Source organism: Chiloscyllium punctatum, chromosome 20, assembly GCF_047496795.1.
Source record: "Chiloscyllium punctatum isolate Juve2018m chromosome 20, sChiPun1.3, whole genome shotgun sequence".
Classification (NCBI taxonomy): Eukaryota; Metazoa; Chordata; class Chondrichthyes; order Orectolobiformes; family Hemiscylliidae; genus Chiloscyllium; species Chiloscyllium punctatum.
The window spans coordinates 80979748-81002659 of NC_092758.1; the positions used below are offsets into that span (position 1 = coordinate 80979748).

Consider the following 22912-nt stretch of genomic DNA (forward strand, 5'->3'; position numbering starts at 1 on the left):
TTTCCTCGACAAATTCCCGGAGCTCCTCGAGGGGGATGAGGGGGAGATCGGCGGGGGGCACCTGGGACTCAAAAATGTCACTGCAGACAGAGTCGGCGTCGTCCGCCACCGATCCCGAACCCTCCTCTGGGAGGTCGCCCTCGGTCGCCGACCCCTCCCCCACAGAGAGGATGGGGGCTGGTCCGGCGCTGCCAACCGGCCCCGAACCCCCGGCGACCCCACCCCCAGCGTCACCGGCAGCACCTTCCTCGGTGCACTCCGTCCCGGAACACCCTGAGTTCGGGTCGTCGGGCAGCGGAGGCTCGGGGCCCCGCTCCTCTCCCGACACCGGGACGCCTGGCTCCTCGAGGAAAAAGTCATCCCCCAGGGCCAAGGCTCCCGGAAAAACAGTCTGGGAGGGAGGAGCGAGGATAACACCTTCATCCCCTCTGCCGCTCGGCGACCCAGTAAAGGGTCCTTTGTCATCGCGGCCTTTGTGGCCGTCAAAGTCCAGTCCCGTTCCCCCCCCCCCCGAGGAGTTGAGGCAGCAGGAGGCCCTGCTGTAGCCCCTGGGGGTTTGGGCAGGTCAGGCCGCGGTGTGGGATCGTTGGGGGGGTACCGTGGGCCCGTCTCCTGGAGAGGGGCAGCACCGCCAGCGCGCTACAGGACTATCTCTTCCCTCCAAGGGCCAGCACCTCTTCCCCAGAGAGACAGGGGGGAATTTATGTGCTGTCCCCTCCCCGCCCGCCTTGGTGGTCATGGGGCCTGAGGCCCCCCCCCTGCCTTTCCTGGAATACGATTGGCTGGGGGATGGCAGGGGGTGTGGCCAGGGTGGGGAGGGTCAGCTGTGTCACTTCCTGCCCCGCCCCTGGTTTAGCAGGTGATGGTGGGTGGGGCAGGGTGGAGCAGGGTGGAGCAGGGTGGAGGTGGAGCAGGGTGGAGGTGGGGCAGGGGCAGGGGCAGGGGCAGGGGCCGGGGCCGGGGCCCAGTTCTCTCTCTGGGGTCCGGAGACACGGTCACTGCGGGAGATTGGGCAGTGGTGGTCCACCCCAGGTTAGTGCCAGGGTGTGGCGGGGCTCGGGCTCAGGGTCCCCCGTGCCAGGTGTTGCAGTGCCTGAGGCGGGCGTCGCAGCCCCAGGGGTTTCTCCATCGGGGTGGGGGGTAGATGTGGGGTCAGGGTTGGGTACGGGTTCGGGGGTTTGGGGGTCAGGGTTCCCGCGCCGGGGCGACGCTGGCACGGCCGCAGGGGCATTGTCGTGCCGGGGCGGGGCAGGTCGTGGGCTGGGTGTCGGGGATGGGGATAGGGTGGTCTCCCAGTGGGCGGGCCTGACGCGTCGCGTCTTCTTTAGCGCCTTCCGGCCGGCTGGACGCTCACCCCCCTCCCTGCCGGAGACTGGAGGATCGGAAGCCTCCGGCTCAGGCTCCGGTGCCGGGGCCTGCGGTGTTGACTTTGGGGGAGGGGGAGTGGGCGCGGCGGCACCACCGTCAGCCGTTGGCGAGGGCTGGGCGGCCTTCTGGGTGGGGCAGTTTTTTCTAATGTGTCCCACCTCGCGGCACAGGTGGCACCGCACGCCGTCCAGAAGGCGCGGTAGGCCACGCCCTCGTGGAGGAGGGTAAAGGAGCCCTCGGTGACCTCCTCCCGGGCCAGGCAAATGAACACCTGGCGTCGGAAGGAGTAAATGTGCCGGAGGGCGGGGTCCTTCAGACCGAGCAGGAGCGGTTGGATCCCTGACCGGATCTCCCCCAAGGTGGTGAGGTGGGGGAGAAGGAGCTCGCTGGCAATGAAGGGCGGGACGTTGGAGATCATGACCCTCTGGGCTGACCACACTAGCCATGGCCTTGCTGCAGGCCTCGATGGTCATGTTGGGGTGGGGATAGGCCTTGACCCCCAGGCGTTTAGTGAGGTGCCTGAAGGGGGTGTGGTTTGCAGCCGGGGCTGGGACAGCCGAGCCTAAGGCAGCGGCTACCCCGGCGTAGGTGCGGCTGGGCCCTGCGACCTTCAGGCTTGCCATCCTCTGCTGCTGGTGGTGGAGTCGGGCCTCTGGCAGGAGCAGTGGCGGAGGTTGCTGGGAGAGTCCCAAGCAGCAACAGTGGAGACCTGCCTCAGGTGACAACGGCGGTGGAGGCAGGCCTCAGGCGAGTCCCAGGTAGGCCCTCGGTCGCTGTGGTGTGGGGCAGACCGGTTGGGGAGGGTCCCCAAGGCAAGTCCCAGGCAGCCCCAAAATTGAGTCCCAGGCAGCGGTGGTGGAGGCAGGCCTCAGGCAACAGCAGTGGTGGAAAGCAGGCCTCTGGCAAGTCCTGGGCAGGCCCTTGGTCACAGCAGTTGTTGGGGAGGGTCCCCAAGGCAAGTCCCAGGCAGCCCCAGAATCAAGTCCCAGGCAGCGGTGGTGGAGACAGGCCTCAGGCAACAGCAGCAGCAGTGGTGGAGGTCCTGGGGAGGGGCCCCAGGGCGAGTCCCAGGCAGCGATGGTGAGGCAGGCCTCGGGCAGCAGCAGCAGGGGAGGCAGGCCTCTCCTCAGGCAACAGCAGCAGCAGTGGTGGTGTAGGTCCTGGGGAGGGGCCCCAAGGCAAGTCCCAGGCAGCAGCAGTGAGGCAGGCCCCAAGCAGCAACAGGAACAGTCCTTGGCACATATGCACACAAAGTCTTACACTGATCCAACTCCCAAGACAGGCAAAACACCCGAGTGGCTAGTGACAACACTGCCCTTCACATCAAGGGGCAATGCTGTGTGAGCAAAACAGTGAAGGGGAGGGTAGGGACTAAATCAAAATAGAGTTGGACGGGGAAATAATACACTCCACTCCCTGCGGCGCCCACCTCTCCCTGAACGACTCCAGGGTGTTGGTGGACACCGCGTGCTCCTTCTCCAAGGACACCCGGGCTCTTCAGCTTTCGAAAGTTCTTGCCTAATATCATCAAAATTGGCCTTTCTGCAAATTAGAACTTCAACTTTTAGATCTGGTCGATCCTTTTCCATCACTATTTTAAATCTTATAGAATTATGGTCACTGGCCCCAAAGTGCTCCCCCACTGACACATCAGTCACCTGCCCTGCCTTATTTCCCAAGAGTAGGTCAAGTTTTGCACCTTCTCTAGGAGGTACATCCACATACTGAATCAGAAAATTGTCTTGTACGCACTTAACAAATTCCTGTCCCTCTAAATGCTTAACACGATGGCAGTCCCAGTCTATGTTTGGAAAGTTAAAATCCCCTACCATAACCACCCTATTATTCTTACAAATAGCTGAGATCTCCTGACAAGTTTGTTTCTCAATTTCCCTCTGACTATTTGGGGGTCTATAATACAATCCCAATAAGGTGATCATCCCTTTCTTATTTCTCAGTTCCACCCAAATCACTTCCCTGGATGTATTTCCAGGAATATCCTCCCTTAGCACAGCTGTAATGCTATCCCTTATCAAAAATGCCACTCCCCCTGCTCTTTTGCCTCCCTTTCTATTCTTCCTGCAGTATTTACATCCTGGAACATTAAGCTGCCAGTCCTGCCCATCCCTGAGCCATGTTTCGGTAATTGCTATGATATCCCAGTCCCATGTTCCTAACCATGCCCTGAGTTCATCTGCCTTCCCTGTTAGGCCCCTTGCATTGAAATAAATGCAGTTAAATTTATTAGTCCTACCTTGTCCCAGGCTCCCCTGACTGTTTGACTCACTTCTGTTCTCAACTGTACCAGTCTCAGATTGATCTCTTTCCTCACTATCTCCCGGGGTCCCACCCCCTCACCTTACCAGTTTAAATCCTCCTGAGCAGCTCTAGCAAATCTCCCTGCCAGTATATTAGTCTCCTTCCAATTTAGGTGCAATCTATCCTTCTTGTACAATTTGCTTCTCCCCCAAAAAAGATTCCAATGATCCAAAAATGTGAATCCTTCTCCCATACACCAGCTCCTCAGCCATGCATTCATTTGCTCTATCCTCCTCTTCCTGCCCTCACTAGCTTGTAGCACCAGGTGTAATCCAGATATTACTACTCTCGAGGACCTCCTTTTTAAATTTCTGCATAACTCTCTGTAATCTTTCAGAATCTCAACCTTTTCCCTTCCTATGTTGTTAGTTCCAATGTGGACAATGACCTCTTGCTGGCCTCTCTCCCCCATGAGAATATTCTGCACGCTCTCTGAGACATCCTTGATCCTGGCACCAGGGAAGCAACACACCATTCTGCTATTTCGCTGCTGGCCATAGAAACATCTTTCTATACCTCGGACTAGAGAACCCCCTAACACAATTGATCTCTTGGATCCTGACGTACCCCTCATTGCATTAGAGCCAGGCTCAATACCAGAAACTTGGCTGTTCATGCTACGGTCCCCTGAGAATCCATCACCTCCTACATTTTTCAAAACAGCATACCTGTTTGAAATGGGTATATCCACAAAAGACTCCTGCACTAGCTGCCTACCTCTCTTACCTTTTCTGGAGTTAACCCATCTATGTGACTGTATCTGAGACTTTCCCCTCTTCCTATAACTGCCATCCATCCCCTACTGTTGCTGCTGCAAATTCCTCATGGCTTCTAATTGATTCTCCAACCGATCCATTCGATCTGATAAGATTCGCAGCCAACAACACATGGCAGATATAATCCGCAGTAACCCTTAAACTCTCTTTAAATTCCCACATCTGAAAAGAAGTACATATCACTCTATTAAAGGTCATTTTTGCTCCTTCACAATCTACAGACCCAGAAAATAACACCGTCTTATTCCTCGACAAACACTGCCCCAGGTTAAATTAATAGTTATGGCTTATATTTTAAGTTTGATCAAGAGAAATATCTCCAAAAGCATATAATGAAGGAAGAACACACCCTACTCACTACTGCAGATTCTCTGTAGGCCACACGTAAAACAACGATTAATTTATCTGATTCTGTGCTGTGACCTTTGCCCAACAGTTCCTCCAAGATTAGTTGTGAATTTCACTGTTTGTTAGTTTTCCCAGATGCCACTCAGACATCCAGCAATACATGAATTCAAACAGTAAAGGCAGGAACTGTGCAGGTTCTCTCTCTCTCTCTCCCCCGCAATGATGGGAAACATCCTTTCCATGTTGACCTTGTCAAGACTATTCAGGATCCTATCCACTTCAGTCAAGTCACTCCTCACTCTTCTAAACTCCAGTGCAAACTAATCTAGCTTGTCTAAGCTATCCTCATTAGACAACCTAAATTCCAGTCTAGTTAACCTCTTCTAAATCACTTTCAATGCTTTTGCATTCTTCCATAAGGAAACCAATACTGCACACAATATTCAAGATGTGGTCTTATCAATGCCCTGTAAAACTGAAACACAAAATCCTTACTGTCATCTCTAATTCTTCTTGTAATCACAAAGCATACTCCATTGGCCTAGTTGATTCTGTGTCACACTAAACTTTTCTAACTCACCCGTCAAAACATCTAAATCCCTCTGCACTTTGGAATTCTGTAAAAACTATCTAATAGTCATCTGCAACATTCTTCCATCTTTTCACAACACAGTTTTCCACCTATCTGAGTGCTTTCTATGAATGTAATTATCATTATTTGTGTCCTTCATCTAAGTCATTGATGCATTTTGTAAAAGGAAATTGAAACCCCAACACAGAAACCCTGCTGTGGAATTCCTTTCATGATGATCTGCCAATCGATCAAAGATCTAGTCTTGCAAACTCTGTTTTCTGCTAACAAGCCAACATTCTGTCCGTGTTAAGACCATATACATTTGAGTAATAGTCGATCTCATGTCAAAGTCAACCCCTAATCTTTGGCCAAATAACTTGTAATTTTCCATATATCTCATGTAAAAGTCGACCCTAATTCTTCACAGGGAACAGATCAACGTTTATGAGTCAGTGTGCTGGCCGTCACCACCCGCTCCAGCTTTCCAGTCTGCCGGTTGTTTCGCTCCACTCCTGGTCTTCCAGTCTGCTAAGTGACACTGCGGGTTTTCAGAATTACCGTAATTTCAGATTAGATTCCCTACAGTGTGGAAACAGGCCCTTCAGTCCAACAAGTCCACACCGACCCTCCGAAAAGCAACTGACCCAGACCCATTCCCCACCTTTTACCCCTGACTAATGCACCTAATACTATCAGCAATTTAGCATGGCCAATTCGCCTGACCTGCACATCTTTAGACTGTGGGAAGAAATCAGAGCACGCGGAGGAAACGCACGGGGAGAATGTGCAAATTCCACACAGACAGTGGCCCGAGGCAGGAATTGAACCCGGGTCCCTAGCACTGTGAGGCAGCAGTGCTAACCACTGAGCCACCGCGCAAATCACTTGGGCTTCTGCTCATGATATGTTATGAATTTTGACAGACATGAATTTCAGCCACTCAAAAATAGTATCCATGCAATAGTTGAGCCCATAAATTTAACCTTTAAGAGTCGTCAAAAAAAATTTTGACTATTACTTGAATATACACGATGTGTTAACCTCGACATCATTGTGCTTTTAAGTTCTACAATAATTATTGATGAGGTTTCTCCTGGAAATCCAAGTACAATACATGCAGCAGCCTTCCTTTATCCACAGCACATGCCGCTCCTTCAAGGAGCTCCAGTCAACTGTGAAAAATGATTTCCCTTTCACAAAACCATACTGACACTTCCTGATGACCTTCAGTTTTTCTAAGTGTACAGTTATTCTTTCTAGTGATCGATTCTAACACTGTTCCCAGACATTAAACTATGTTTTCCTGTTTTCAGCTTCCCTTACATGTTGAACTGGATAATGAATTTGCTCGTTTAGTTGGATTGAAACTTTCCTGAATCGAGTAAACTTTGTAAAATTAACACCAACACCATTTACAGAGGAACCTTTATTATCTGAATATCAATTATCTGAATTTCGGATTATCCAAAGAAGATAGAAACATTACAGCAAAAAGGTGTTTCAACTCTGATCGCATCCTTTCTTTACACTAATTAAAAATGAACTCGACTTACTGAAATGCTGCTTAGAACAGTCCTGGACATTGATGGGAGCCCAGGCACTGTCTCCAATGACTGACCACCTGTCCTCTTTCCCTCTCTCTCTCCCCACACTTTCCCTGGAGCTCTACACAGTGGTGTATCCTGAATCCCCCTTCCCCAGATAATCTCTCCTACATTGTCCTGTACAGGGTAAAGGTGGAACTTGTCAAAATGTTGCAGTGAAAAGTTTTGTGTGTGTGTGCACTAATTTTGAGACTATTGTTGGTGTGCAGCCCGGGGGTGGGGGATGGAGTGGTGGTGGGGGGAAGCGGGGGCGGATGGGGGTGCTGACGGGTCGAGTGCCCACAGGGGATGGGGGAGCTGGGGTGCATGGGGGCTGGGGGTACACGGGGAACGGGGGGTGGTGGCCTGGCGGTGGGGTTAGACAGGAGGCCGGGGCGTGGATGGGGGCGGGGTAGACATGGGTGGGGGCCGGGTGGACATGGGTGGGGCTGGACAGGAGCAGGGTTGGATGAGGTTGAGGAAACTGATGGGGGCGGGTTTGGGGTGCGAACACGGGCCAGGGTTTGACGGGGTTGGGGGGGGGGGGGCGGAAGTGGGTGCGAGCGGGGCAGGGTGAGGGAGGACAAGGGGTGGGGGTGCACAGGGGGATGCAAAGGAGCAGGATGGCCAAGCCAGAAGGGGAGACAGAGGTGAGGCCGGGGGGCATGGGGTGGATGTGGGTGGAGGCAGACGTGGGAGTTGGACAGGTTTGGGGCCCGGACAGGGGCCAGAGTTGGAAAGGATTTGGGGGCGGACAGGGGCAGGGCAGGGTGCAGGCAAATGGGGAGCAGGTGCGGATGGCGGGCGGGAATGGGGGGGATGGGGGACGGGTTTGGGGTGGTTGGGGGTCCAGGGACTCGCATGCTGCCTCGTCTCCTGAACGGAGAGCAGACTTAGCAAGTGCTCGCTGTGTCAATCCCATTGAACTGATGGGGGGAGGCGGTGAGGGGGGTGGGTAGCAGGAGGCTTCAGCAATGCTGCAGGTCCCTTACACACGTGTGTGTCTACTCAGAACCCAACCGTGAGACAGAGAGAGGGAGCAAAGCAGGCAGAGCAAGGAAAAAGGAAACTTCAGAAAACTCTGGAGAGGCATTGAATCAAATAACCGAATAATCATTAATCTGAACGAAATACTGCCTGCCCATTGTGTTCAGATAATCGAGGTTCCTCTCTACTACCTCATTAGCCAGGTCTTTACTTCCCTGGCCTGATGTCCATCTGGATCTAGAGAGTTTTTAGCCACCAGTTTACTTAGCAATACTTCCCAATTGCAAACATGTTCCTCTTTTCCTTACGCATCCTGTTATACAGCTATTACTGGAATTTATATTGTATCCTTTTTAGTGAAGAAAAAAGCAAAATACTTGTCTGTCTCATTTGCCATTTTCTTTTTATTCACTATTAACTCCCCATTCTGACTCTCTAAGTTGCTTACACTCACTTTACTGTTCTCCTTTACTAAATACCTGTGTAAACTCTTGCTGCACATTTTTATACTTCCGTCTTTCTCTCATACTCTAATTTCTTTTTAATGTTTTAGTTATTCTTTATATTCTGGCCAACTACCTAACTTACAACTCAACTTTGCACGATATCATTCCTGATGAAGAGCTTATGTCCGAAGCGTTGACGCTCCTGCTCCTCAGATGCTGCCTGACCAGCTGTGCTTTTCCAGCACCACACTTCTTGACTCTGATCTCCAGCATCTGCAGTTCTCACTTTCTCCTTTGCACTGGAACATACTGTTTCCTTAAGTTTGATACTTTCCTTAACTTTTTCAGGTAGCAGTGGATTGTGGGTCCTTCCCTTAGAATTAGCCTTTAAACAGTATTCTGAAATCTCCCTGGAAATGTCTGCAACTGCATCCCTTCTGATTTATCCCCCAAGCTAGTGTAAAGTTCACTTCAACTAAGCTCAGTTTTGATGCCTATATAGTTGCAAGTCTTTAAGTTTAAAACATTAACCTTAGAATCAATCTTTTTCCTTTCAAATTAGATATCAGATTCAATCATATTGTGCTGGCTGCTTTCTCAGAATACCTTTGCTCTGAAATGATTAATTAATCCTGTCGCATTGCACAATACTAAATTTTAAAATATCATGTTCCCGTCAGTTCTAGAACAAGCTGCGCTATGAAATTACCTTAATGGTATTGTGGGAACTTGTCATTAGTGATGCATGTTCAAGCACGTTATCCGCATCAATATTTATTTGGCCCCATTTTAGCTGATATCATTCCCATCTACTGGTCTTACTGCACACTTAGGGAGAAGGGAAAGACAAGTGACGTTTAATGCCTGTCAATAATGCCTTTGTGAGTCCCTTTAGTTAATTCAACTATCTTTAGCTGATTCATCAATGACTTTCACCTCATCATAAGGGCAGAAGTGTGGATGTTCACCCATGTGAATGCACAATGTGCAGCACCATTCACGACTCTTGATTTATTGAAGCAGTCCATGCTGAGACAAGACCTAGACAATATCCAGGCTTCGGCTGAAAAGTGGCAAGTCGTATTTACACCTCACAATGTCAGGCAATGACCATCTCCAAGAAGAGACAATCAAACTATCACATTCACTGAATCCAGAAATATCAACCTCCTGGGATTACCTAGGCGAAAGTGAGTACTGCTAGAGATTAGAGTCAAGAGAGCGATGCTGGAAAAGTACAGCAGGTCAGGGCTTTTGCCTGAAATGTCGATTTTTCCTGCTCCTTGGATGCTGCCTGACCTACTGTGGTTTTGCAGCACTACACTCTTGACTCGCAGGACCACCGTTGACCAGAAACTGAACTTCATTTAAGTTGTATGGCTACAAGAGCTGGTCAGAGGCTAGGGATCCTGCAGCAAGCAACTCACCTCCTGACTCCACAAAGCCTGTTCACTATCAACAAGATGCAAGTCAGGAGTGTGATGGAATACTCCTCACTTGCCTGGAATAGGTGCAGCTTCATCAACACTCAAGAAGCTTGACACCATCCAAGGTAAAACAAGCTGCTTGATTGGCACTGCATTCACAAACATCCACTCCTTCCAGCCCCCACGTTCAGTAGCAACAGTGTGTATTATCTTCAAGATACTAACTGCAGAATCCCACTAAAGTTCCATAAATAGCATGTTCCAAATCCATGAAACCTCGAATCTTAGAATCCCTACAGTGCAGATAGAAGTCATTCAGTTCACTGAATCTCCCCTGATCCTCCAAAGGCCATTCCACTCAGACCCGACCCAACCCCTTACACTATCCCTGCGACCCCACATTTGCCATGACTAATGCACCTATTCTGCACATCCCTAGATTATCATCCATATGGACCAGAGCAGCAGAGAACATGACCACCTGCAAGTTCCCCTCAAAGTCGCTCAACATCCTGACTGAGAAATACATTGCTATACCTTCATTGCTGCCGAGTCAAAATTCTGGCGCTCCCTCCATAACGGCATTGGGAGTCTACCTACAGCACATGGACAGCAGTGGTTCAAGAAAGCAGCTCACCATTACCTTCTCAAGGGCAACTAGGATGGACATTAAACGTTGGCCCAGCCAATAAAGTAGGCACCTCATGAGTGAATTTGAACAGAAGGTGATTTATGAAGAGAATTCTACACTTGTCCCTTCGATATGCCGGGATCATTGTTTTTCCTCAACATTTATCTATCACTTTCACCAAAGAGAATAAAAAATCTCCTCTGGCCCTTTATTCCACAATTCAGTTGTTTATCTAAGGAAAGTAACATTTTTCCTGACGTTAGAAAGTTTTCTGGACTACGTTCTGAGAGAACAACTTACCCCCCATTTTTGTCTTCACTGGGTGACCCCTTACTCTGAGATCATGCCTTCTGGTCCTAGACTCTCCCACAGGTGGAACAACTTCTCTGCATCAATCTTGTCAAGTCCCCTAAGAACCTTGTTTTCAGGAAGGTTGCTGTCTAAGGAAAGTAATATTTTTGCTAGTGTTAGAAAGTTTCCTATTTCTGGAAAACAGCCAGTGCTGCAGGTCAGATGTAAGAAGGGAATGAAATGGTTTATAATTATATAGTATCGTTAGTGACCTCAGGACTCCCTCATCGAACTCAACGGCCAATGAAGAATTTTGAAATGTAATGTCCAGAAATATGGCAGCTAATTTGTATTTAAAGCATAGTTTTGACACATAAAACCACAGGACATAGGAACTGAAGCCTAATCAAGGCTTATTCACCTTTCAATGATATTATCCCTGATCTGATAATTTTCAACTCCACTTTCCTGTCTTTTCCTCATTACTTTTGATTTCTTTATGGATTAAAAATCTGTCCATCTCAGCCTTGAATATACCGCAATAGTCCTTTGTGGTAAAGAATTCCACAGACTGACTACATTCTGAGAGAACAAGTTACTCCTCATTTTTGTCTTCACTGATGCTCTGATGCTAATCACTACCAGCTTGTGGTTGAAATTTCTCTTATTCGCTCATGAGACGTGGGCATTACTGGCTGGGCCAGCGTTTTTCATCCATCCCTACTTGCCCTTGAGAAGGTGATCAGGAGCTGCCATCTTGGACTGCTGTACATACGTCATAATGCCCTGAGGGAGGGAATTCCAGGATATTGGCCCAGTGACCGTAAAAGAACAGCAATATGTTGCAGGATTGCAAGTGGCTTGGTGGGGAACTTACAGTTTGTGGGTTCCCATGTATTTACTGCCCTTGACCTTCCAGGTAGAAGTAGTTGGGTTTGAAAGGGGCTGTCTATGGATTGCTGCCATTGATTTGAGACCACCACCCTCTTTCCTCGTTTGAATCTGAAGCCCCATTTCATTTACAATGATAAAGAAAAACCATAAGTGAATCTTAATATGAAGAGGTTCTTGGCTTAATCAAGATATAGATTATTACCTGATTACAAACCGGTACAAACGACATCAACAATTTAAACTGAGACCTGTGAATATAGGTCTCACCCTAAAAGATCTTGAGATGTTGGGTCTTCCCCACCCAAATCCTTATGACATTATTAGATTTGGTGGAGCTTAATACCATCTTTAACATTAACTCTTTTAGAGGTTGGATCACTCAGCATGTAAGGAGAACTAGCCATTTGGATACAGAACTGACTGGAAGGTAGGAGACTGAGGGTAGTGGTGGAGGGTTGCTTTTCAGACTGGAGGCCTGTGACCAGTGGTGCGCCACAAGGATCGGTGCTGGGTCCAGTGCTTTTTGTCATTTATATAAATGATTTAGATGTGAATATAGGAAGTATGGTTAGTAAGTTTTGCAGATGACACCGAAATAAGAGGTGTAATGGACAGCAAAGAAGATTATCTCAGAGTACAATGAAATCTTGTTCAGATGGACAATGGGCTGAGAAGTGGCAGGTGATATTTTATTTAGATAAATGCAAAGTGCTGCATTTTGGGAAAACAAATCTTAGCAGGACTTATATGCTTAATGGTAAGGTCCTCGGGAGCGTTGCTGAACAAAGAGACCTTGGAGTGCAGGCTCATAGCTCCTTGAAAGTAGAGTCACAGGTAGATAGGATAGTAAAGAAGGCATTTGGTGCATTTGTCTTTATTAGTAAATGTGTTGACTATAGGAGTTGGGAGGTCATGTTGCAGCTGTACAGGACATTGGTTAGGCTACTTTTGGAATACTGCATTCAGTTTGGTCGCCCTGCTATAGAACAGATGTTGTGAAACTTGGAAGGGTTCAGAAAAGATTAATGAGGATGTTGCCAGGGTTGGAGGGTTTGAGCTACAGGGAGAGGCTGAATAGGCTGAGGCTGTTTTCCCTGGAGGGTCGGAGGATGAAGGGTGACCTTATAGAGGTTTATAAAATCATGAGGGGCATGAATCGGATGAACAGACAAGATCCTTTTCTCAGGGTATGGGCGTCCAAAACTAGAGGGCATTGGTTTAAGGTTAGAGGGAAACACTTAAAAGGGACCTAAGGGGCAACTTTTTCACGCAGAAGGTGGCTCCTGTATGGAATGAGCTGCCAGAGGAGGTGGTGGATACAAAAAACTGCAGATGCTGGAATCCAAAGTAGACAGGCAGGAGGCTGGAAGAACACAGCAAGCCAGGCAGCATCAGGAGGTGAAGTCGATGTTTCGGGTGTGACCCTTCTTCAGGACTGGGGCCTGGAAGTGGTGGAGGCTGGCACAATTTCAACATTTGGATGGGTACATGAATAGGAAGGGTTTAAGAACAAGAACAAAGAACGCCAAGCCTGTGCCGATCCAGATCCTCTAGAGGGATGTAAGCCAAATACTGGAAAATGTGACAAGATTAATTTAGGATATCTAGTTGGTATGGATGAATAAGACGGAAGGATCTGTTTCTATGCTGTATCTCCCTGTGATTATACGACTCGAACAAAGCCCTTATTCCAAACTGGCCAAGTTTTATTCCACCATTAACATGGCAAAAGCGGATTTTCTAGTCGTTATCACACTGAGTTTGCTGTGCATAAATTGGCTGCGATCTCCCAAACATTACTACAGTGACCGGTCTTCCAAAGCACTTCATTGCTTTCAGGCAGCTGGGCCAGGATCCATCTGGGAGAACAAACATAAACAGATAAAAGCAAGACAGGCAAAAGGCCACAAAATGAGGTTGCATGCAGAGCTTAAACATAGAGACCAGTGCCAGTTTAAAATCAAACCTGAATCCTGCGGAAAGCTGGTGTACGTGCTTTGAGATGCGTGTAAAACTCAGAAGGCACAGACTTTGGAATGAATTTTTGTTTGGGTGTACACACAATTTGAACTTTTCAGAGCAAATCTGATTTTCCTCGACTTGCTGCACACTACTTTCTTCTGGCCTTTCGGTGGGTTGGGAACGTGAGAGTAAAACACACACCCACTCCCACTGAGATTGGGTTACCACTTTATGCACACCCCAGCACTGTGATTTTTAAAAATCCAGACAAGGTCACACATGAGTCAAATGGCTGGACTCACAATAATATGCTCTCAAAAGGAAAACCCAGCCACTTGTTTGTATTATAAATGCCCAACTGGAGCAGCATCAAATCATAGAAAGACCTAGATTTGCTGTTAACGTGCCAGTAGACTTTAAATATACAATTCAATATATTCAGAATAAGAAAAAGACTCCTTGCAGCATTAATTAGTGAATTTGAAATGCTAAAGACAGCCATTAATAGTATTATTTGCACATGGAGGAGGATCGTAACTTAGTTAAACCTGAATTTTCAAGTGCTTACAATTAGATACATATTTTGATTGCTTTGTGCTTGCAGGGGAAGAATATTGAAATAGGAAGGATATTTAATATACACCAAAGTACTAACCAGCCGCATCAGGGATGTGACTTTGGCATGAATGGTGACTGCAACCAAACCAAACACACACTACTTTAGTGGAATGAATGAGTTAGGCTGAATCACAAACATCAGAGGCTTGAATGCCGACAGTGTGGAAGCAGGGCCATTCCACCCATCGAAACCACACCGATCTCCAAAGAGACCACCCAGATCCACCCCATCCCTGTAACTCCACCTAGCTGCACATCACTGGACTGTGGGTGGAAACCCACACAGATGCAGGGAAAATGTAAAATCTCCACGAAAACAGTCACAGAGTCATAGAATAATAGAGACGTACAGCACGGATACAGACTCTTCGGTTCAATTCATCCATGCAGACCAGATATCCCAACCCAATCTAGTCCCACCTGCCAGCACTTGGCCCATATCCCTCCAGACCCTTCCTATTCATATACCCATCCAGATGTCTTTTAAATGTTGTAATTATACCAACCTCCATCACATCCTCTGGCAGCTCATTCCATACATGTACCACTCTCTGAGTGAAAAGGTTGCTCCTTAGGACCCTTTTAAATTTTTCCCATCTCACCCTAAACCTATACCCTCTACTTCTGGACTCCTCCACCCCAGGGAAAAGATTATGTCTATTTACCCTATCTATGCCTATCACCTCTATGAGGTCATCCCTCAGCCTCCGATGCTCCAGGGAAAACAGCCCCAGTCTATTCAGCCCCTCTCTATATCTCAAATCCTCATGCCCTTGCAACATCCTTGTAAACCTTTTCTGAAACCTTTCAAGCCTCACAACACCCTTCCGAAAGTCACTCAAAGGTGGAATTGAACCTTGTTGCTGTGAAGCAGTAGTGCTAACCACTGAGCTACCGTCGTCTCCTGAGGTCTGAAGAAAGACAGCTGAGAGACTTCCACGGAAGGTATTAACAATATATCGAAAAGATAAATCAAGGTTAATCACAGAAGGGAAATACATGAACAATGGAAAACCAGGGAGAGGACAAATTATAGCTTATGTCAGGAAAAAAATCTCAGCACCATCAATATTTGAAAACCTGCCCAGTGGAATGAATTCATCTAAATTTAAGATCTAATTGCATGACACAATAGGGAGTCTTCTGGTGGACAGGTAAAATATACTGGTTCTGGTGATCACTATCTAGCATTTTGTTGTGGATGTTGTGAAACTTGAAAGGGTTCAGAAAAGATTTTCAAGGATGTTACCAGGGTTGGAGTGTTTGAGCTAAAGGGAGAGGCAGAACAGGCTGGGGCTGTTTTCCCTGGAGTGTCGGAGGCTGAGGGGAGACCTTATAGAGGTTTATAAAATCAAGAGGGGCATGGATAGGATAAACAGACCAGGTCTTTTCTCTGGGGTGGGAGAGTCCAGAACTAAAGGGCATAGGTTTAGGGTGAGAGGGGAAAGATATGATAGGGGCCATTTTTTCACACAGTGTTTGGTGCGTGTATGGAATGAGCTACCAGAGGAAGTGGTGGAGGTTGGTACAATTGTAACATTTAAAAGGCATCTAAATGGGTACATGAATAGGAAGCGTTTAGAGGGGTGTGGGCCAAGTGCTGGCAAATGTGACAAGATTAGGTTAGGATATCTGGTCAGCATGGTTGAGTTGGACCGAAGGGTCTGTTTCCATGCTGTACATCTCTGTGACTCTATTTTGGTTAGAACTGAAAAATTCTTACAATGAGACTTTACATGTCTATATAATCACAGTAACAGTACTTGAAATAAATGTGCACATTCATCAGCATGGTATTGTGAAGAAAAAGCTGTTATTTCCATCACACCTCTGATGTATTCAGGTCAATAATCATCTTTGGAGGGCAGTCACTATTGTGACACAAACAACTGCAGAAGGTCCTCTGTAAGGAGGGATTGTCTTATGAACAAAAATTAAACAGTTTGGGACTCTACTGTTTAATGGAAGGTGATCTCATTGAAACGTATATGGTTCTTAAGGGGTTTGACAGGGTGAACGCTGAGATGATGTTTCCCCTTAGGGGAGACTCAAGGACCAGAAGGCATAGTTTCAGAATAAAGAGGTGGCAATTTAAGATAGACGAGGAGGTACTTCCTCTCTCAGAGTATTGCTAGTCTTTGGAGCTCCTTGCCACAGAGAGCTGTGGGGCAGAGTCTGTGTGAATATTTAAAGATCAGATTGATTCTTCATCAGGACGGGAATTGAGGGAGAGAACAGAAAGTGAATGTGAGGAGTGTTAGATCAATAATAATCAATAATAATAATCCTACTGAATAGTGATGCAGGCTTGAGGTGTTGAATGAATTACAATGTTTCTATTTCTTCAGTCTTAAACTGTAAGGTCCCACAAATCAAATCAAATGGTCTCTTACTGTTTTTGTTTTCTCTGGTGATCACTGAAGGGTAAGCATTAAACAGGTCACCAGACGAAACCGTGATCTTCCTCAAACAGTGCTTCACCAGATTGCCAGATCCTCAGTTTAGTATCTTGTTGAAAGGCAGCGCCTCCTGCAGCCCAGTGCTGGCTCTGCACCGTGTGAAAGAGGCCCATGCCAATGATGCTCGCTAGCTCATTACTCGAATATGATTGAAAATGATACTCATCAAATACCTTCCATCTACTTAATGCCTCTTAGCATAGCACTACAATCATTAGTGTGAACAAGCAACTCATTACACAATGGCACAGTGCAATGGAGCCCTCGTACCACCTAATAAGAGCAAAGCACACCACCAGGCCCTTCAGCTAACCAAGCCTGTGCTGACACATGATGCCCTTCTAATCTATAAACCTTTTGCCTCTACATGGTCTGCCTATTTATGTATCTGTCAAGATGCCTCTTAAACATTGCTATTGTATCTGCTTTTACCACCTCCTTTGGCAGCATATTCCAGGTATTTCCCACTCTCTGTGCCTCTCACATCTCCTTGAAACTTTCCCCCTTTTACCTTAAACCTGTGTCCCCTAATAATTGACATTTCTACCCTGGCAAAAAAAAAGATTCCGACTATCCATCCTATCCATGCCTCTCATAATGTTGCAAACCTCCATCATGTTCCCTCTCAACCAAAACAAATGGATTTTTCCAACCTCTTCTCATAGCTAATACCATCAAAACCAGGCAACTTTTCGGTAAACCTTTTCTGTACCATTTGTATAGTCTCCAGATCCCTCTGGTAGTGTGGCAACCAGAGCTGTACGCAATATTCCAAATGTGGCTGAACTAAAGTTCTACACAGGTGCAACATAACTTGCCAATTTTTATACTCTATGCCCTGACCAATAATAGTAAGCATGCCATATCCCTTCTTCGCCACCTTATCCACTTGTATTCCTACTTTCAGGGAACTATGGACTTGTACTCCTAAGTCACTCAGTATGTCAAACATCTAAGGGCTCTGCCATTTACTGTATACTTCCCTGCTACATTAGACCTTCTAAAAGACATCACCTCACATTTATCTGGATTAAATTCCATCTGCCCTTTCTCTACCGAAGTCTCCAGCCTATCTATAAGCTGTAGTATCCCCTGGCAATCCTCCTCACCACCTGCAGCTTCCTCAATCTTTGTGTCTTCAGCAAATTTATCAATCATAACAATGACATTCTGCTCCAAATCACTCAGGTATGTTACGAACCACAGGGGTCCCAGCGCGATCCCTGTAGAACACCACTAATCACAGATCTTCAGTTAGAAAAACATCCTTTCACGATTACTCAGTCTCTTATGACCAAACAGCTCTGTTTCCATCTTACCAACTCCTAGAGTCACTGAATCCTTCAACCTAAACTGCTCCATGCCGACCAAAGTGTCCATCCACACTAACTCCATTTTCCTGCACTTGGCCCATTAAAATTCTAATCCTTTCCTATCCATGTATTTCTCCAAATGCCTTTTAAATGTTGTTAATGTACCCACCTCAACCACATCTGCTGGCAGCTCATTCAATATGTGCACCACCCTCCGTGTAGAAAAACATTGCCCCTCAGGTTCTGTTTCATTCTTTCCCTTCTAATCTTAAACTGAGGCCCTCTAGTCCTCAATTCCCCAATCCTGGGGAAAAGAGTCAGTGCATTCACCTTCTCCATGCCTCTCGTGATCTTATAAACTGCTATAAGAACCCCCCCTCAGTCTCTTACACTCAATAGAAAAAAGTCCTACCTTGTCCAACCTCTCTCAATATCTCAAACCCTTGAATCCTGGCAACATTCTTGTAAATTTATTCTGCACGCTTTACAGTTTAATGACATCCTTCGGATAGGAAGATGTCCAAGCTGCACACAATATTACAAGTGCAGCATCAACAACGTCTTGTGCAACTACTTATCATAGATCCCATGTGACTTCACCATCTGTATCAACCTGCCATAAGGGACCTTGGAGATAGTGGGGACTGCAGATGTTGTACAGTCAGAGTTGAAATATGTGGTGCTGGAAAAAGCATAGCAGGTCTGGCAACATCCGAGTAGCAGGAGAGTTGACATTTTGGGCATAAACCCTTCATCAGGATTGGACCTTATCAAAGGCCTTGCTAAAATCCATGTAGACAACATCCACTGTTCTGCCCTCATCAATAACTTTGTCACTTCCTCAAAAAAAAAGCTCAATCAACTTTGTGGGACATGGCATCCCTCTCACAAGGCCATGCTGCCTGTCAATAATAAGTTCATATTTTTTCTAAATGTGAATAAATCTTGTTGCTGAAATTCTTCTCCAATAATTACACGAACACTGACGTAAGATTCGCCAGCCTGTAATTTCCTGGATTATCCCCGTTCCCCTTCTCAAACAAAGGAACAACATTGGCTACTCTCCTGCCCTATGGGACCTTGTCTGTGACTAAGGAAATACGAATATTTCATACAAGGCCCCATCCTTTTCCTCCTTCGCCTCCCTCAGCATTCTGGGATAGATCCCATCTGGTGATAGGGACTTGTCAACCTTAAAGTTTTTCAAAACATCCAATACGTCCTCCTTTCTTAGATCAACATACCCTAGGAGTATCAACATACCCTTCCTGAGGCTTTCAATCACCATGTCCCTCTCCTTTGTGAGTACCAATGTATAACATTTGTTAAGAACCTTACCCACATCATAGAATCCCTACAGTGTGCAAAGAGACCATTCGGCCCATTGAGTCTTCTCTGACTCCTTTGTCCTTGTGTGGGCCTACTCTTTCCCCAGCTTATATATGGATAAAAAGCATTGGAATATTCCTTAATCTTGTTTGCCAAAGTCATTTCATGGTTCCTTTTAGCCCTCCTAACTCCTTTTGTAAGTTTGATTAGATTCCCTACAGTGTGGAAACAGGCCTTTCGGCCCAACAAGTCCACACTGACTTTCCGAAGAGTGACACACCCAGACCCATTTTTCCCTGACTAACGCACCTAACACTACGGGAAATTTAGCATGGCCAATCCACCTGACCTGCACATCTTTGGACAATGGGAGGAAACCTGAGCACCCGGAGGAAACCCACGCAGGAAACCCTGCTTTCTTCATATTCCTTGAATGCTCTGTCTGTCTGAACTTCCTAACTCCCTTTACTTTCTGATGAAGTTCACAAATTATTTTGGCATCCAAGGTTCCTGAATCTTACATCCTTATCCTTCACTTTGACAGGATCACGTTGGTCCTAAACTCTAATCAATTGGCCTTTAAGAAGATTCCCACATGACAATGTGGATTTACCCTGAAACAGCCCCATCCCCATTTACATTCCCCAATTCCTGTCTATTGTTGTCGAAGTTAGCCTTCCCCCAATTTAGTACATTCATCTGATAAAGAGTCAAGTTTTAGATTAATGTAGCAGAATGGAATTGAACATTGCCACAGGTTCTGAGAAGACTCACATTCATGGTGGAGACTATGTTAATTTGTCTCCATGTGCTGCACATCTGGTTGCATGTAAAATGGACCATTTATTTTAGCTGTGCAATAGACCAATACGTGAGATCAGAATTGACCAGCTTAACTACATATATTAAGAAAAAAAACAGAAACACAAAGAAATGAGAAAGAGACTGACAAAAGGCAGCACATTGGCTTTGTAGTTAACACAGCTGCCTCACGGTGCCAGGGACCTGGCTTTGATTCCAGCCTCGGGCGACTGTCTGTGTGGAGCGTGCAAATTCTCCCCATGTCTGCGTGGGTTTCCTCCGGGTGCTCCAGTTTCCTCCCACAGATGTGCAGGTCGGGTGGATTAGCCATTGCAAATGCAGGGATAGGGTAGGTGTGGGTTTGTCTTGGTGGGATGTCCTTTGGAGGGTCAGTGTGGACTTGAAGGGCTGAATGTCCTACTTTCACACAGTCGCGATTCTTTGAAATCAGAAAGATACTAAGAAAATAGTTGAGGAGAGGATATTTATAGAAATTGAGGAAAAATCAACAGAGAATTACAAAAAGAGAAATTTACACTGGGTTATTAATTTGTTTGATGATTGTTACAATTGATTTTCCCTTCTTGTCCTCGCTGACCTGCAGGATGTCTTCAGATATTAATTTAGCTGCTTACAGGTACTGTTACAGTGTATGGACACCCATTTACTCTATTTGGCCAGGACCTTGTTTCTAGTCAGTACTTTGGGCACAACAATCGCTCAAGACCAAGCCTTGAACTCACGCCACCAATCTATGGCATGAGGCAAGTCAAGCTGGACTACACAGGTTCAACTGCTTATTTTTCATATTTCAAAAAGAGAAATACTGCTGAAGCTTCTTGTCTGGCATTCATCAGGACAAATGCAAGAATAACAAATTTCCAAACAGTCACAACAATTTCTATGACAGGAGAAAAGATTTAGAAAATCAACTCTGATTAGCCGAGACACAACCATGGAAAAAGCAATATGGCCGCACAGGCTTTGTAAGCTCCCATGTAAATCAAAGAGTGTGCAACATGTTCACTTTTCCTTTCGTATAAGTTGTTGTGATAATTCAAAATTTGGCATTCATTCTTGCATCTGTCTTGGGAAGTTAAGGTCAAAAAGTTTTAGCAGCCTCTCTCTCTCTCCTGCAATATTCAAATTCTGTACTAGCAAGCGATTGTTTTCTTCATGTATTATTTCATAAAGTTACTCAAAAAATGATTTAAAGAAAACGCTTTAAAGAATTAGCAAGGGTCCAGTGAACCCTGATAACTATCTGGATAGTACTTGCAAGCAAGCTGTTTTATATGAAAACATTCCAAAGAACATTGTGCTCATTAACAGTTCTGGGATAATGATTACTGTCCCAAAAGAAGAGCATTAGCAATCAGAACTCCTCGCTGCTAATGAAACAAAATGATGTTATCGCTGTTTATTATCAATCATTCCTGTGTTTACGTTTTCCATAATCTGCTTAGCATTTTCTATGTCAGCACATTGGGCCCAATTCTCAAATGTTTTTCTTTTAATACGTGAATTCTGAACTCGCCCTGAAGTTTCAGTTTCCTTCTGCTGTTTTTGGGCTGGAACAAAAATGGCCAAGTACGAGTGGTCTCTATCTGCTTCAAATGCACGTGGGTGTTGACCTATCTCCAAGGCCATGTTTGCTGATACCCACAACCATGGGCAACTGTGCATGCGCGCAATTCCAGACCCATTGCGTCATTGTGTACAACTTACATGTCACCACAGCCATAAGCAAAGGCCACCCTGCACATGTGCAAGAAGCGGTGCATTTTTGAAATGGGGTGCAGTATGAGTGAGGACACTGAACAGGGTTGGGTGAAGGTGGGTTGGGAGGGAAGTGGGTGAGAGAATAGGAATCGAGACGAGATGGGAACTCATGAATGGAGGGCTTGGTGGATGGGAACAGCAGGTGGAATGAGGACCCAGGACCCGGGTCCTGTTCTCTGCTTCCCCCCCTCTCCCAAGGCTACGTCCAGCCCGAACCCAATTGGTTCATATGCCCTGGTGTCAACAAACACAGTCTATCTTCAATTCTTCCACCATCAAACAAATGACGGAAGTATTGAGAGTCTGGGCCATAAGTATCCTCTGATGAACAGCAGAAAGCAATGCATTTCTAACATTCATCTGAACATCCTGTCCCTGTCATTTTAAAGCAAGCAGTCACCTCATTTATTTCAATTAAGGGTGCATTCAATATTCAAACTCTGCGGCAATCTTTCTCAGTTTGAACAATATTATTTTTCTAAATCACCTTTGCTTAACAAACCAAGTGTGAGTTATTGAAAAGCTATTTTGAATGTCCTCATATCATTAGGGGAAGTGGTTGCAATGAGAAAATCAACCCAGGAACTACATAAATGGGATGGATATCAAAGTCCAAGCAGATATTGGTCAAATTTGCTGATAACATATTTGCAGAGAAAAATACAAAGGAATGTGACAGATGATTCACAAGTGTAAGTGGGCAAGTAGGTGGCAACTGAAGTTTAACATTCAAAACTTTAAACATCCTGTCAATGGAATTAATTGGTATAGTGAGAGCTGAAAACAGAGCTTTAACTAAAATGGAAATGTCATTTTCAAGGTAAAAAACTTAAATGAATATAGTGCCTGCAGAAATACCAAGACACTAAACAGTCAATGACATTTTTTTTAAAGAAATCAGTGCTGTTTTAAAGGCAAATTAGATCATAAATTTTCATACAGACATGCACAGCAAACAAAAATTAGGTTAATGTAAAGGTAATCATTTCCATTGTTGATGGTTC

At 46.0% G+C, this 22912-nt stretch overlaps 1 long non-coding RNA gene across 1 annotated transcript; it reads right to left on the reverse strand.

Annotated features, from left to right (window-relative positions):
- Window positions 1-13329: 13329 nt before the first annotated feature.
- Window positions 13330-13720, reverse strand: LOC140491806 (uncharacterized). The gene is made up of 2 exons (XR_011963432.1): window positions 13611-13720; window positions 13330-13503 (listed from the first exon to the last, which is right to left on the reverse strand). It is a non-coding gene; the product is annotated as an uncharacterized lncRNA (long non-coding RNA).
- Between the last annotated feature and the right edge of the window lie 9192 nt (window positions 13721-22912).